This window comes from Falco naumanni, chromosome 15, assembly GCF_017639655.2.
Source record: "Falco naumanni isolate bFalNau1 chromosome 15, bFalNau1.pat, whole genome shotgun sequence".
Classification (NCBI taxonomy): Eukaryota; Metazoa; Chordata; class Aves; order Falconiformes; family Falconidae; genus Falco; species Falco naumanni.
In genome coordinates, this window is record NC_054068.1 from 8573833 (window position 1) to 8589369 (window position 15537).

At 35.7% G+C, this 15537-nt stretch overlaps 1 protein-coding gene across 3 annotated transcripts in view; it reads right to left on the reverse strand.

Annotated features, from left to right (window-relative positions):
* The window catches only part of CDH8 (cadherin 8), a 214366-nt gene that overhangs the window by 35219 nt on the left and 163610 nt on the right, over positions 1-15537 (reverse strand). The window lies entirely within an intron of this gene.

Consider the following 15537-nt stretch of genomic DNA (forward strand, 5'->3'; position numbering starts at 1 on the left):
GTTCTATTCTCTGGCAATACAGAACTAGCTTAGGGGAAGGCAGGACAGAAGTTCCTACTGCCTGGTGTTCAATGTACCTCAAACAATAAATGCCTACAAGGTAGAAGTAGGTCAGGCTCCACCAGTGAGCAGGTGGCAACTTGGTGGCAGCCCTACAAGTGGTGTAGATGATAAAAGGAGGAATCACCATATACACTGTATTTTTCCTGGTTTCCATCAACATTAATTGTGCTGTAACCTAATCAAACCCTCCCTCTTGCATCTTGTATGCTAAAGACAGTCATAAGTTTTGAGGCTCCACTTAGAAATCTAAATGTGTAAATTTCAATTGCTCTGCTAACATTACTTTGAAATAGCATAAAAATAACTATTTCAAAAGACACAAAGTCAAGCTATCACCAAATGTACTAGTACTATAAACAAAGGCTTTATGTTTGCTGGGTAGCCTGAAATATTAAAATTCCACTTGTACAGGATATTGAAGATTACAACTCATCAGACAGAGTTTTAGTTCAGGAAGAAAAATGTTGCAGAAGAAAAAGAAATCCCCACCAAGATATTGCAAGAGTAATATTTATGTCCATTTTGCATCATATGGTCTTATTTCTTAACAGATGAGGTGAACACTAATGCCCGGAAATAACAACGTATTTGAAATTACATAAAAGCTAACATGCAAATAATGAATCCCAAACATTTTAAACACTTTTTTTCCCTCTAACTTGATAAAAATACAGACAATGAATCTTGAGCTTATCAGAATTCTCAGCAGCAGTGTCATATTTAAACACTAAAGATTTACTTTTATCTAAATTAATGAAATGATGGCAGTTCAAATTTTAAAGACATTACAGAGAAATGTAATTAATTAGATAAGCTTCTAAAGAAATTATTCATGTCCCTTGTGACTGCCCCCAAAATGTTTGTCTTTCATCAGAAATACAAACATTAAATTTAAAGATATTATAATTAGAAACTTGATGAGAATTCATTTAAAAAATTAATTTACTAAACACAAGAGAGACCCAACTGGTTTGGAAATCTCCAAACAAGGGGATATCCACCGCCTATTAGGGTTCTTGTGACTACAACGAAATTTGTTGTTGAGAAAGAGAGAGAGGGATGGAAAGGGAATTTTATCTACTGCTTATACTGACCACCACACTGATTATATTGTATTATTTCATCATTGCAAACTTTTCAATGAAATTTCACTTTATGCTAATTTTCCCTGTAAATAAAAATCACCCTAAGCGTACCTATGCCAGCAATTTAATGCATTCTCTCTAAGAAAATCCAGATTTCACTTGTCGATGAGAACATTGTCAAGATAAAATAGTTTCATCTGTCCATTTTCATACTTTCAATATCTGCAAACTTCTCAGTGGTAAAAGATGTATGCAGAGGATGTCCCTCTCCCGTGTAAATCCATCTTTGTTAGCAGTGCCCAATATCCTTGAGATAAAAGTAGAAAGTGATTGAAGTGGATCCACTCTGATCCACAGAGTGCACAGACTGTTACGTTTGCATGGGCAACTGTTCTTAATGCAGTTGGGCTTCATACTGATTAGTATTCAATGTTCAGAACATTTCCTCATTTGTATGAAATGGACAGTCAGCTCTTTCAAAATTAGTGACAAAACTGAGTTTTAATTTCTTTTTTTGTTTGGGTTGGTTTTCTTTCCCACTGAACCACCCAGTCAATTGAACCAAAGGAGGCTGAGTCTTGCATTTACTGAATAGACAGTAAGACCGGTTGCTTAAGTTCCAGTCAATTATGTAATGGAAAATCATAAAAGAGTTTAAATTTAGAGACTCCTTTTTAAGGAACTAACTGAATTTGTAAATGCTTCATTACCTGTATTTATTGTGATGCACAGTTTAAGAAGACCTATTGTGAATCTTGGAATACAAGTATTATCATTAGGACTGTCACTTGAGAAGCAATGGCTTGGTTCGAAAATGTAGCACACTGAGGTGCAAAATTAAAAATATTGAGAAAATTTCCCATAGTCTAGTTTACCAAAACTCTATTCAGAGTTAAGGCTGCACGGAAGGACTCAGTTTTTAATTCCAAATACATTCAGTTGGTCATCTGTGGACACCACTGCCACAGCACAGCATGTAACTGTAAGTGACACGTATGCAAATTATGTACATAATTTCCTAGAAGTACAGCTCTTCTATTTCTCTGCTGAAGTCTTAATTACTGCACAGTTCTAAGATCCAGTAGTCTGCTGTGGATGAGCACAGCACACACAGAAAGAAAGGAACATCCGGACACATATAAGGAAAGGATGACTCTATATTAAAATAACTAGTGAAATTATTAGTGATAAAAATTACATTTCCTAAAATAATGGAAAGTCGAGGTGAGTTTAGAAATAAGTATTGAAAGGTTTACAAGAATTATAAGCACCTAAAAAAGCTCTTCTACTCTTCTCCTCAGTTCTCAAGATTCTATTGGAACATTAAATGCTTGAAATACGCGACTTGCTGGTACTCATCTTTAAATGCCATACCTATTGAAACTTACTCAGGATCAAAAAAGGCTGCAGAGTTTGATACAAAAATGATGTGGTAGAGGAGATAATCAAAGTAAAATTTAAAAAATCCCATTACCAAGCCATTTAGTGTCTCCAAACCTGAAAACTTAACTTTTGGAGGCTTCAGACCCATATTATTTCTTATTGTGATGAATATATTTCTTCCTTCCTGGGAAAACCCTACACAGCTGAGATGTGTGGGTATCATTGGAAATTCTTAATGCAAAACACTAAGCACTGTTAACATTGTTACTGCATGCAGCAAGTAATACTAGGAACAACTAAAGCTTATAAATCAAATTTTTGGTCTTATGCCATAACTAACTGAACATAATGCAGCTATTCAACTCCCACAAACGCTTAAACACTTTATAAACATGCTTAATATACTTTCCCACTGTCTTTCCTGGACAGATACACATAAAAGTGGTCTTCAAGAGCAAGAATTATTGGATGTACAAAATGAAGTTTATGATTTGTTTAGCCCAAGGAAATCCAGTTTAATCCATTTTTCCTTTATTTAATTAAATCATCCAAAAATCACTTCAAGATTCTCTTTAAAAAGTCATAAGCTGTCTTGCATTTTAACTAAAATTAAGTACCTGAATGGAAAGTAGACTCCTAGAAAATAACATATCTTTTATTATTATTATCACCACATGGCTTGGAAATGGCTATTTCATGCTTCTCTGATTCAGTGAAATTTCTACTATAATAATACTCTAAATTGGAAGTAGAGGAAGTCCTAGCTCTGACAGAGAAGTCAAAACAAAATCTGAATCACTGACTTAAAAACAACAGCTCTTGTTTTACATCCCTTCTATTTCAAATGTACCAGGTTGTATTTTAACAGACCCATTCCCCGTGACTTTATCACGGCTTTATCTGGTGACTTTACTAAGATAATCTAAATGGAGGACAAGTTTATTTCTCCTGTTAGGGTTTATGTAGTTTTCTTTTTTGTGCAATCCTTTACTTATATAACACCACAGTTTATAACAATTTTTTTGCCATATTAGACTGACAAATCAAAAGTCAAGTATCCTGAGAAACAAAGATTCTGTTGTGAAATCAAAATTTATGTTGGAATTTAACTATAGCAATTACATACTGCAGCGAATACTATGTTCATTTTTCTGAAGTGTTGTGTAACGATCTCATTCAAGAGAGACCGAGTGCCTGAAACTGACTCTGAAACTGCCAGGAAAAGACATCAGTAATTGATAATATTTCTTTTAAAAATAACAGAGCATAAGCTATTTCTGAATTAGCATAAAATTCAAGCAACAAAACAAAAAAACCCAAATGTGATTGGTCATAATGAAGATTTAACCCCCCTTTGAAATTCTTATATTTTTAAGGGATGAGAAAATACTAAGAGCTGTAGAATATCTATTAAGTAATATAAACATATCAGTGCATCACAAAGGCTTCTGTACAAGTTGCTAAGACAAGAAACAAACACTGTTTCAAAAATAATGTTCCATTTATATTTCTTTCAGCACACTGGTATATTAGAGGAGTACAGATTGTGGCGAGTCTGCATGAACATATGTGTGGGAGAGAGGCAGAAAGTAAAAGATGCAAAAAATATTTCTCAGGTTTGTCCCTTAAGTCATTCTTTGGGATAAAAACAATAATGGAGTTGAAAAGTTTTGTCAGCTTTTAGTAGATCACTTGGATTTTTTTTATTATGGTCTCCAGAAGAAAGGTGAACAGGACAAGAGCAAAGCTATATTACGTTCTATTTTTATTTCGACACTGATAGACTGCCACAGGTTTAACCAAGGACTTGCTCAACATCTTCCACCTCCTTTATTTTCGTCCACTTTTCTACCTCTCACTGCCATGAAAAAGATGTCAGACTCTTGCAAAATGTGTGCTTCCACAGGTGTGGACAAATGCAGAGCCACACATACCCACTATCCTGGTGGAGCACAAGGAGTATATTTCAACTGTACATCCTGGTGGACAAGGAGGAGTGGAAACTGAGGACAGACCACTTTTTCAAGTCCTCAAATTCAAAGCTGCATTTGTAGTTAAGAGGTTTCCAAAATTCAGCAACTCCGTCTGTAAAGAGGTGGCTAACATAGGCTACACACACCTACCTTTAATCAGTAAATAAGATGCATAGCTTGGGACTGAAGGACAGATTATACTTTCAGGTTGCTGATAATACCAATACAATCACAAAAAAGAGTACAATTTCTGTGTTAGATGGAAAAGCCATGCCAGAAAATGGTAATAAAGAAAGCCATATTCTTCAGGCCCTGCCAAAGTTTTCACTCATGTTAATTTTCTGTGTTGTTTTCTTTTTTTTGGCTTAATACGCATAAAACACAAAAATTGTCTAATATAGCCCAGAACCAATGAGAATTTTGAATCAATTACCTAAAATCTGCAGAAAAATGAAACATGCCTGCAAAAAGACCAAACAATTTTTTTTCTTTTTTTTATCAGTGACGTTACACCCCTGCCCTGAGTTCTTTGCTTGCCATTGTAGTAGCAAAATAGCGTAACCAGACTATGTTGGTACGCACTTCTCTCTTTCACTTCAAGACCTGATTGAGCTTCTACTGAAGTTAGATCTCTTCTACTCTGGAAGTTTAATCTAGTCCTTGTCCTTAATACTACATTATCTACTTCCTACATTCTAAATAAATTTTTAAAATGTAAATACAATTTAAATTAAAATGAGGACTTCAGCTGGGTACTTTGTTAATTTCAAAGTGTCAACACTGATTTATAAAACTTGATAATCAAACTATGATTTTAAAAAGTTAGTATATTCCTTTCATACAGATACAAATCATATTGATGGAATGAGTGAACCTTCATTTTGCTTACCTGAGGGCAGGCTACAATTTGACATTCAAATACAACCTCTGTTATTTCTCATACCATCAAGCTGCGCAGTTATTCAGCAGCCTAACAAACAGTTACTCTGTAATCACCTCTGATACTCTGAATTGAAAGGTCCATTTGCAAACCTGGGAAATGGCTGCAATTTTTTGCAGAAGTATCACATTTTATTTGGTGTATATGCACAATATTGTCTTGTCTGAGTGCACAGACAAATCAAAAGGGCTTGGAAAGGCAAAACTAGATTGGAAAACCTAAATATCCCCTCAAATGTAGTTTGCAGCTGTGAAGAGGGTTTCTTCTACCATAACCCTGGTTGTAAGGGAAAATCAAAAGACACCGTTCTGTTTAAACTTAGTCATGCACAGTAAGAAAGGAAAAGCTGTCTGCTGCTGCACTGTGATTGAGAATCAGGGTAAGCAAACTGTAATTTTGCCCTTGAGGGAGCAGAGGATGCTGAAACCAATTCATATCCACCTTAGAGCTGAAGGGGAATGGGAACTATAGGAAACCCCACCCCTCGTGCCACCCTCCCAAAAAACCAACAACCCAGAAACTCAAGGGTTTCTTGTTATGACAAACCACTTTGAATGGCACTCTCCCTTTAAACACAATGTTCATGTTTTGAAAAATCCATTAGTGTCACCACATCCTATTCATCTTAATGGACTCCAAAAAGAAAATATTAGAAGACATAGTAGATCTTAGTTGCACTAAGTAACACATGAATACTTATCACAGGTAACCTACATATTGCATAAGAGCGTGATTAGACTGCATGGGATATGCACTAGGAGAGAGAACTGGGGATATTAAAGAAGGGGAAACAAAGCGATGAGGTGAGGTTTGCAGAGAGTTAGAAGGGGCATCCTAATCAGAAACTGTAGCACCTTTTCAATATTGGAGTAGCAATTAGGGGTACTTGTCTCTTGTCAGAAGCTCTGGATGCAAACAGCATGTCCTTAGAGACTGTTCTTCTGCATATCTAATTCTGACCGCAGTGAGCTTTATATTCATAGTGACACCTAATCAAGACATATGTGACACATCAATATGAGTAAACAAATACATAATTCAAAATAAATTATTAGCATAGCTGCTTGAGCGGGTTGTATTGGAAGCTGCTACAGTCATGTCACTTTTATGACAATGAAAACAATTCTGCTTTATTCACAGTTCCTAAGTAAATTCTTAAGGGGGAAAAAAAAAAAAAAAGTACACTGTCAACATCCTTCCACCCACACATCTATCCAGAGACCAAACTGAAACAAAAGCTGGCAGAAAACAATCTGTATTTCTGATACAGTACTGTGTTACTGAGTCTTATTTGTCTCTAACGAGGATGCAAGTCAAGATGTATTTTGCAGTTATGTTGCTTTCAGTAAATGAACTGTTATGTATTTAAGTGGTTACGAGGGCAAAAATCAAAACATGGTTTAAGTTTTAGCAACTATCAGCAGCTGACTTATAAACTATAAAGAAAGGCAAACTAGAAAGGTTTGAAGCTACATTTTTTGCAAAAAAATCAATACAAAACAAACAAAAAAATACCTAACTTCAAGAATAAGCAATAACAAACCAGCATTTGTAATTTCTGGAAACATCTGCAACTAGGAAGCGGTATTCTGTTGACTCATCATTTTACCAAAAGTCAGAGTCTAATAAAAGCTTTTGAAAAAAGTTTTTTCCCGTTCCTTATGGCAGCTACCAATAAGAAGGAAAAGAGTTACGAAAACCGAACCACAGAAAAGCATAGGGAGCCACATCTTTCTGTTGTCTTTATCATACACACTGTAATAATGACAGCATCATGACATGCTACTGAATCTTTACTTGTGGATCACAGCACCACAAAACCTAATCAGGATTCAAGCTTTTCTGAGGCATTGTAATGCCGTAACTGTTGTGAGGAAGTAACAGTTTTCAATTTCTAAATAAAACAATGAGAAAAAAATCCAGGCAATAAAAATTTGCCATTAAGTGACAGAAAAGGATTTACCTCAAAAAAAAAAACCTCACGCCAAAACAACAACAACAACAACAACAAAAAACCCCAAACACCAGTGAACGGGCAGGAAGGAAACTGATTGAACAAAAGTTTTAAGACACAACAAAGTTCCCAGGGCATGATTTGCTGCTGTGTTGCTCAACTCCAGCTTAATCAAGGGAGTTGCACTACCATAAAACAGTCAGGAATCTGGCCAACACTTTAGAGCAATTATATTGTTAATATGCTAATACATCATGCATATTAAAATGTTATAAAATATTGACTTAAATATGCAAGGTTTTATTGTCAATTATATTTGGCTATGAAATTTTATAATGACTAGCAGCAGTAATAATAACAATAAGCAGACTGATTGAGGACAAGATGCCTGGAATATTTTGATTATTTTTTTTTAAACAATTTAATGACTGAAATAAAACAATTAATAGCTCAAATGAAATCCATCCTTTACTGATGGACAAAAATCAAAATGCTTTAACAAATGTTTTTTATTAAACAACAGCTTATTATAGAAGTATTTAAATGTCATTCTTCTTAGAGCTTATATTCCCTTTTGGTACTGATTTTCTCAACAGTGCAATTTAATACTTTTATGTTTCTTTCACAGAAAAAATATTGCCGGATATGCTGGATTTGAATCAGGTTCTAGGAGTTTAACATCAAACTATTCTTTTTTGCATAACTTCAGCAATAAGCAAAAAGATCTCCCCAGCATATCAGCATGTATCTTTAAAAAATTCTCTCTGTTTTTCAGCCAGAAAAGACTGTCATTCTTTGCTTATCCAGCAACTTTATTAGAAGCTCAATGCATGCTACTCTGAGTAGTGTCTTTATTCTAGAAAGATATGTGCTTAAAGAAGATTGGCTGAAAAGAAACTCAGTTACAAACCTCTGTTTTGACCTATTCTCATGCTTCAGCCCTACAGAAAAAACAGAGGAGATTTTAGACAGTCACATTCCACTTAGAAGTAAATGGATTCAGCTTATCAACTCGATGAATACTACACAGCATTTTTAAGATCAGTCCTATTTTCTTCAGAAATTCTAATTCAAATGTTCAAAGCGCAGATGGCCAATTGTTAGTTGTTCAGTTTAACAGTGCACTCATTTTGCTAATATGCATATCGTCAGTTTAACCATGCCTCCAGTTTTCTCAAAGTAATTAACAAACATACTTCACATGAATTAGTCAAGTATGTTTTCACTAACAACCCTTGTATGCCTTACTTGAATCCTTATCTGTTTTGTGCCCCAGAAAGCCTTATTCCTTTCTCAAACACCACCTAGTATCCTAACATTTTGTGTTTTCAGCTTTGAACAGTGTTCTCAATTCCAGTATGTTTCTGTGAAATCAACATTAGCAAACCTAGATCTAAGATGTCTAGCCTGGCTTTATAATGCCCTGAAACCAGAAATAAAAGATATTAGCCTGTTCATGCAAATCTCTATTGTTTTCCTTGCCAAAATTATGTTTATTACCGCCTCTAACTTTTTCTAGCACTGTATTACTCAGATGCTTTATTCACAGCTGCCTTACATGCTTCCCTCTGAAATCACAGGTTGCTAACACTTATTCAGCATCCCATACCTGCATTTTAATGTTTGCTCCTGAATGACTGAGACCATTTTATATAGAGATTATTTTGTAAGTACACTCCATTCCCATTCATATTTCCTCATAATATGGCCACTCCCATGTTGTTATCCATGTGGATCACCTCTCCTACTATGAAAAAAAAGAACTATTGGGAAAGTTTGCGATATGTCTGAATGCATTTTCATAGCTGAGAAGTGCAAACTAGCTTTATGTGATATACCAGCCCACCACTGACTAATGGCAAATGCTCTGTGACCCATTAGAATCTATGGAGTTCCATGTAACCCTGTATTTATGTGCAAATGAATAAAAATTACCTTACTAAATTCTGAGTTTCTGTGAAAAAAATGATGGATTATCTAGTTTCGGTTTCACTAAGCCAGATAAAAAAGGGTCAAGCAAAAAAGGTTAATATTCCTGAGCTTCTCCTGTTTAAACCTTCATAAAGGCTTATTTCCTTTTCTTTTGATAACTGACTGTCATTTACTCAGCCCGAAATTAGAGGTAGTTATACGATGCACCAAAGTAACTCCCTAAAATGTTAGAATTATTATTAATGCCTATAGTAATCTTTACAATAAAAGGCTAAATAAAATTAAAAAAATGAAAGCATGAGCAAAGGTATTCATGGCATTAAAAAGTACCTTGTAGCTGGAGGCTTATTCTGAAAAGTAATTATGTCTGTCTGCTTTTTAATTAGTGTCCTTGTATTTTTTAAAGGAATACACAATATAGATAACTTTAGAAGAGCATGCGCTGGATGACGATTCAATTATTGTATTTATATTCTTGGTAAACCATAAAGAGTCTTTCTGGCTTTATGCCCTTTCCCATTAGGTGATAAAATTGCCTCATACTTCTTCATTTCTAAAGAATGCCATTGGTATGGGTAATTACCTTTGTCAGATAGAGCCCACAGCTTTGTCCTTGAGATTCCTATGCTCTGTGCCTGGAAAATATTTATTGTTGTCAAATCACAATTTACATTTCAAGATCTTGTCTATACTTTCATCTCTTGCTTTGACTAATAATTCATGAGAATTTCTACTAGTTGTGGCAGTTCTGGTACTTTCCCAAATACCTGGGCGGGGGGCTTAGCTAGCCACTGGTACGTTTTTTGTTTGGCAAGTGAAGGTGAACACCATGAATCATTTGATAAAGGAGTCAATCAAAATGAAAGTAATAGCTCCGTAACTGGAGTGCCTGCAGAATAAGGAAAACAGAAATTCCATTAAAAGCCTTCATTCAGAGATGTAAAAGTTGGTTAAAAGCATTGCTCTAGGCTAAGGGAAATATCCTCTCCCAGGCAGTCCTGCACAGCCTCTGGAGCTCCTCAGCAGACAGATTTGTTGCACGTCCGTGCACAGGGTGCACAGAGTGTGAGAAGAGAGAGGAGTTTTAGAAGAGCCTTCTCGTACCCTGATGCAACAGAGCCAACGGGTGCATGCTTCACCTCGGTATTTCCCGGTAGGTCTGAAAAGGCTTGAGTCTGTACTAACGATAAAAGAGCCCATCTGTGCTTGGATATGCTCATGGTAGTACCTCACAAACAGGAACGGAGATTCAACCTGAGTGTGGTCTGAGGAATCCAGTGTTACACATGGTCATAAAAAGGCTAGGAAGGAAATATAGATCTTGAGTATCCCACTCAGTGTTACGTCAGGTGAAAGAAAGATTGGGAACTTTAAAGGGATCGTCATTTAGCTGTCTTTACATTTTATGAGCCATGGCTTCTGTTATTTGTTGGTGTGTTTTTCACAAATCTCAGAGGCTGCCAACTGGAATATATTTAGAAGGTTTTTCTTGTTGAAATCTATGACATCATTCAATACATTTCTACTATGTAATACACATATTCTTGAGAAAAGGATTACATTGCTTTTTTGAAAAGAGAGTTCCAGGTAAGCATTGCTAATAGTGAATGCATTACAGTATACTTCTCATTTTCAAAGAATTCACTAGAATCCTGTATCTCAAGCAGATTTGAGCTACAGTTTAGGAGGGATGAGTATGCAAATATCAGGATATTAATATTTAAACTGGAGGAATGTTGTGCAGCTAAATTATGTTACTAATATACTTCTTTTTTGCCTAAGTTAAAAGAGCTTCTCTGAGATAAGTCATTACTTTGGTTTCAAACTACATTAGTTCTCCATTTATTACTGCTTTTGTTGCATCAATTAACCAGCAATGACTGAAGTACAGGGCATTTCCTTAGTATTAATGAGACACATGAGGATGGTAGAGAAGTATCTGTAATGTGGCTGTTACAGCCATTAGAAGATGGAAATGGAAACCCATGGAGCTGGAGGCAGAAGAAAGGGTTTCATTATTATATGCCGTATACATGTATGACAATCTGATAGCTTGAATGATCAGGGATTCTGAGCTCCCTTCAGAATCTGGGTAAACTGAAGCAAAAATGTTCTAATAAATAAATCATGGCTATTTGATTTTCTTTTAGTAGCTGAGTAGCATTGACAACACATAACCCGGTAAGTACTGCCAAAACTGTACAAGAAACTGAAAGAATACCGAGGAGGTTAGCCCAGCCTGAACTCTGCCTTGCTTCACTGCCCAGCAAAATTGCTAACCAGCTAATGCAAGCAACACAAGCATGCCAATGTGAACAGTAGTTATAGCTATCATTGTAACTTATACAAACTAAAAAAATGTATTTGTGTGTTCAGATGAATGGGATCATGTATGACTATTAGGAACCTGACTTTATTAGATTTTACTGAATGGCGGATAATTCCATTTCAAAAAAGTACCAAAGGACCAAAGATGTGATGAGCCTTTGTACATACAAAAAAGATGCACCAAAAGAAAGGTCTGCAAGTTAATCATTCATTCTTACTGCACTGCAAATCAGACTTTCAGAGAATACTTGCATATTCCCCAGATTCCTTTCCTGTTCAGGGCATAGCTCCTGAGAGCCCAAACATCTGAGCAGCATAATCAGCCCTGACTTACAAAGCAAGGCTATTATCCACCCCCGTTCTCTCAAGCATCTAGCCAAAATAAACCTCCCAACCTTGGCATACAATTTTAAGCTCATGTAAGTCTCAACTACACCAGAAAACAATGAGAAATCTCATTACTCCAGCATCTAAAGTCCAGAGACTTTGAAAACAAAGATCACCCTTTATATCTACAGACTAAAAGGTACATTCTCAAGGCAAGGTCATATTTTGTCAATAAGCCTGCTTCATCCAGCCTGCAATAACCTAGATGTTCCTGCTCCTCACTCATTCAGCAGAGAAAACTTGGGGGTATGGCAATCTAGAAAGAAAATTTAAGAATCAAGTCATAGGTGCAATAACTTTCAGTATCCCTCTTGCCATGAGTGTTAATACATCTATTTCTTCTGCACACCCTACACCTGTATTTCAGAGTGATCTTTCAAAGATGTCAAAGTTCTTTGCAACATCCTCTTCTCTTAAAAGTCCATGTGACAGAACTCATCAACATAAAGGAGTTACCACATGACCAGAAAGGAAAAAAGCTGAACAACAAAAAAGCAAAAATTAATTTGATGATATAAGAAAGAAATATAAGAAATCATACAATAGAAAAAAATGTGCAAAATGAATGGAACATTTAAGAGTAGACACTCTTGGAGAGGGTCAAAGCTACAAAAGGAATTTATCTACCAATTTTTCACCAAATTAATGAAAAATTTATAACTAAATCTGAAATACTGAAACTACCACCTAAATATCACCTGTACTATGTTAATCACTTTCAGTGCAGTCTTCACATTGTTTTATCTTCAGTAACCAAAAAAAGATGCAGATGGATGAGATATTTGAAGAATTATCTCTAGGGGGCATGTAATCAGTATGTAACATAGTTGCTTTGATTTAAACAGGAGGGATAAAACTATATGGCACTCGTCTACATAGTTAAAGAACTTGAACATAAAAGCAATACCAAAGTCTGGGCAACTGTCTGAGGGAAAGAAACTCCAGGCAACTGTTCCTTAGTCCATCTGTCTAGTTTACCCACCCAAAAAGAAGCTGCAGACAAGAAACTTCTTCACATAGGCTGGAAGGAACCTGCTTACAATGGGAAAATGAAAGGAGGGAAATGTCACCCTCGGCACAGGTCTCAGAATATGATGGTAAGACTATTTGTCAACAATAGTATGAACTTTGATGCTAGTTCTGAGTTAGAACTATCCAGACACTTGCTTATGTATAGGAAAACAAAACGTTCTCCCAAAAAACCCAAAACAATCAAACTTTTGCATGTTAAGTACTTACAGAAAAGAGTCAAAGTCCCCACTAGCTCATGCTTTCTCCTCCCAATTTTGCTAGACATGAAAGGGTTAAGTTCACATTTTAGGGAACTCAGATTAAAAAGAAGTAGCATGTTTAAAATTATTCACACAAATTCTAAATATGGTTGCTTTCAAAAAGATCAGCCAATCTGAATCTAAATATTCTCATCCTCAAACCATGTGAAAATACAGAAGTAGCTATGCTCAATTCAGCCAGGCCAATCTTGTGTCTCAGAACATTCCCACCTGAGACAGTGGCTGAGGGGTGACATAAAAGAATAACTTTGTCATGGTGGCAGCAGAAATCTGCCAAAAATTACCTGTGCTTAAAGCACAAATTTAACTGCTGGTAACTCACCAGCACAAAGTTCTGAAACAATGACTCATGTTTTGGCAAAACTTGGTGTTTACCTATTGAAGTGTTGATAAATCAGATATATATTAGGATCTACCATGCTGAGAATCAGAAAAATAAACCCAGTATCATGGCTTATGATTGGTAAGCAAGTTTGATGGCAGTGAAATGCTCTGGTCGCTGCCCCACAAGAAGAGGGGAGCCTTGGACTGAACCTGGAGAGCAGGTGGCCTAGGAGGAGAAAATGCTCCTGTATGAATGATGCTGACATATTTATTTTTATGGGAGAGATCAGTAGTCCATTAATATTACTGTCAGTGAAGATATCGTAATGCCAAACTCTGAATTTTCATTTGATGCTTGTGTCTGCCTCCAACAGATTTCGGTTCTTTTGTAGCAGAGATTTTGCTTATTGTGGCGTTGAAAAAAGACCTTAAAATGCCCATGTTACCCTGCTTGACAGTTCTATGAACAAATTTAGTTTCTACATGAGGAGTTTAAAAATAATTTCTCTTAAAAAAAGCAAATATAGTAGTCTATGAAATTAAGCTCTTGTTTTATGTAAATGTCAAATAATTATATTATGAATGTGAAAATAAGTCATCAGCAGGAATGCAAATGCTTAGAACAAGATTGGCATTATTATTTTCATAGACAATCTGATAAGAGGCAATTTTACAATGGTGATAGATGCTGAGGCTCCCATGAAGACTAATGACAAGGCTGGTTTCTTACAAAATTCTTGAGTATAATTACGTTTTAAAAATCTGAAGATGCAACAGGCAGGCTTGATTCTGATGTGGCTCAGTAAAGTGCACATCTGTTAACGCTGCAGTGACGCACACATAATGGAGTAAAAAAAATAATTGGAAGAGTTTCTGGAAAAACTTTTTTATTATTATTTTGTTCTTTTTTTACTTTTTTTGAGGAAAATGTAAAATTACTTCATTTTACATCTTACTATTCCAATGTCTGAAAACTTTGGATCACAAACTAATAAATCTGCTTTCATGCCATTGGTAAATCTCATGATCTGACATTCCTCATGTCTTGAGAGAATTGGTATGGAAATTCTATATCTTGCTTCTTTAAAAACATCAGTACTATTCACTGGTTTGATATTAACCTGGGCAAAATATACCCTATGCAACCAGAGCTCGCTCACTTTCCTTATGCAGTTTGATTCCCTGTGTTGGCTTGGCTTTCCTGCAAGCAGAAAGTATTCTTGCTAATTTATCAAAGCAGTGTTTGCCTGCAAGATTTAACAGTAATTAAACGGGTACTGTTGGCACTACTGGCAATGAAATACACAAATTATTAAGTTATGTCATAGGAATACAGTTTACAGGGGTTGTCAGTTGAGACCTTAGTTTATACTCAGACCTATCTTTCTCATTTCTGTATGGCATTTCAGTTCTCTGTCACAGATTCCCAACAAGTTTGTTTCTGAGAACAAGTACCACAGAACAATACTGGACAACAAAAATGGGCCAATTAAGCGTATTTTATCCTCCCATTCATTATGTTCACAGCTACAGTCAGTATTACGAAACTGAGCATTAAAAGTTCTGTATTATAATACTATATCCTTTAAAAAAGATACTCTGGGGGAAAAGCAAGCATTAATATTAGTATTCTACAAGCAAGAACTAGCAGCACTGATCATCAGGTTCTGAAGACAAATTTTCTTACAACAATGTGTCAAGCCTGCTTGCACATATGGGAATTATGCATATACATTGATTGCAGAATAGATACATCAGCAGAAACATTTTCATGGTTTGTGTTTCAGTTAAGACAAAGACATGGGATGACAGAGCTACGTTCTGAATCTGTTCTTTTGCTGCAATAAATTTATGTCAAATGTATACTCTAAAATAC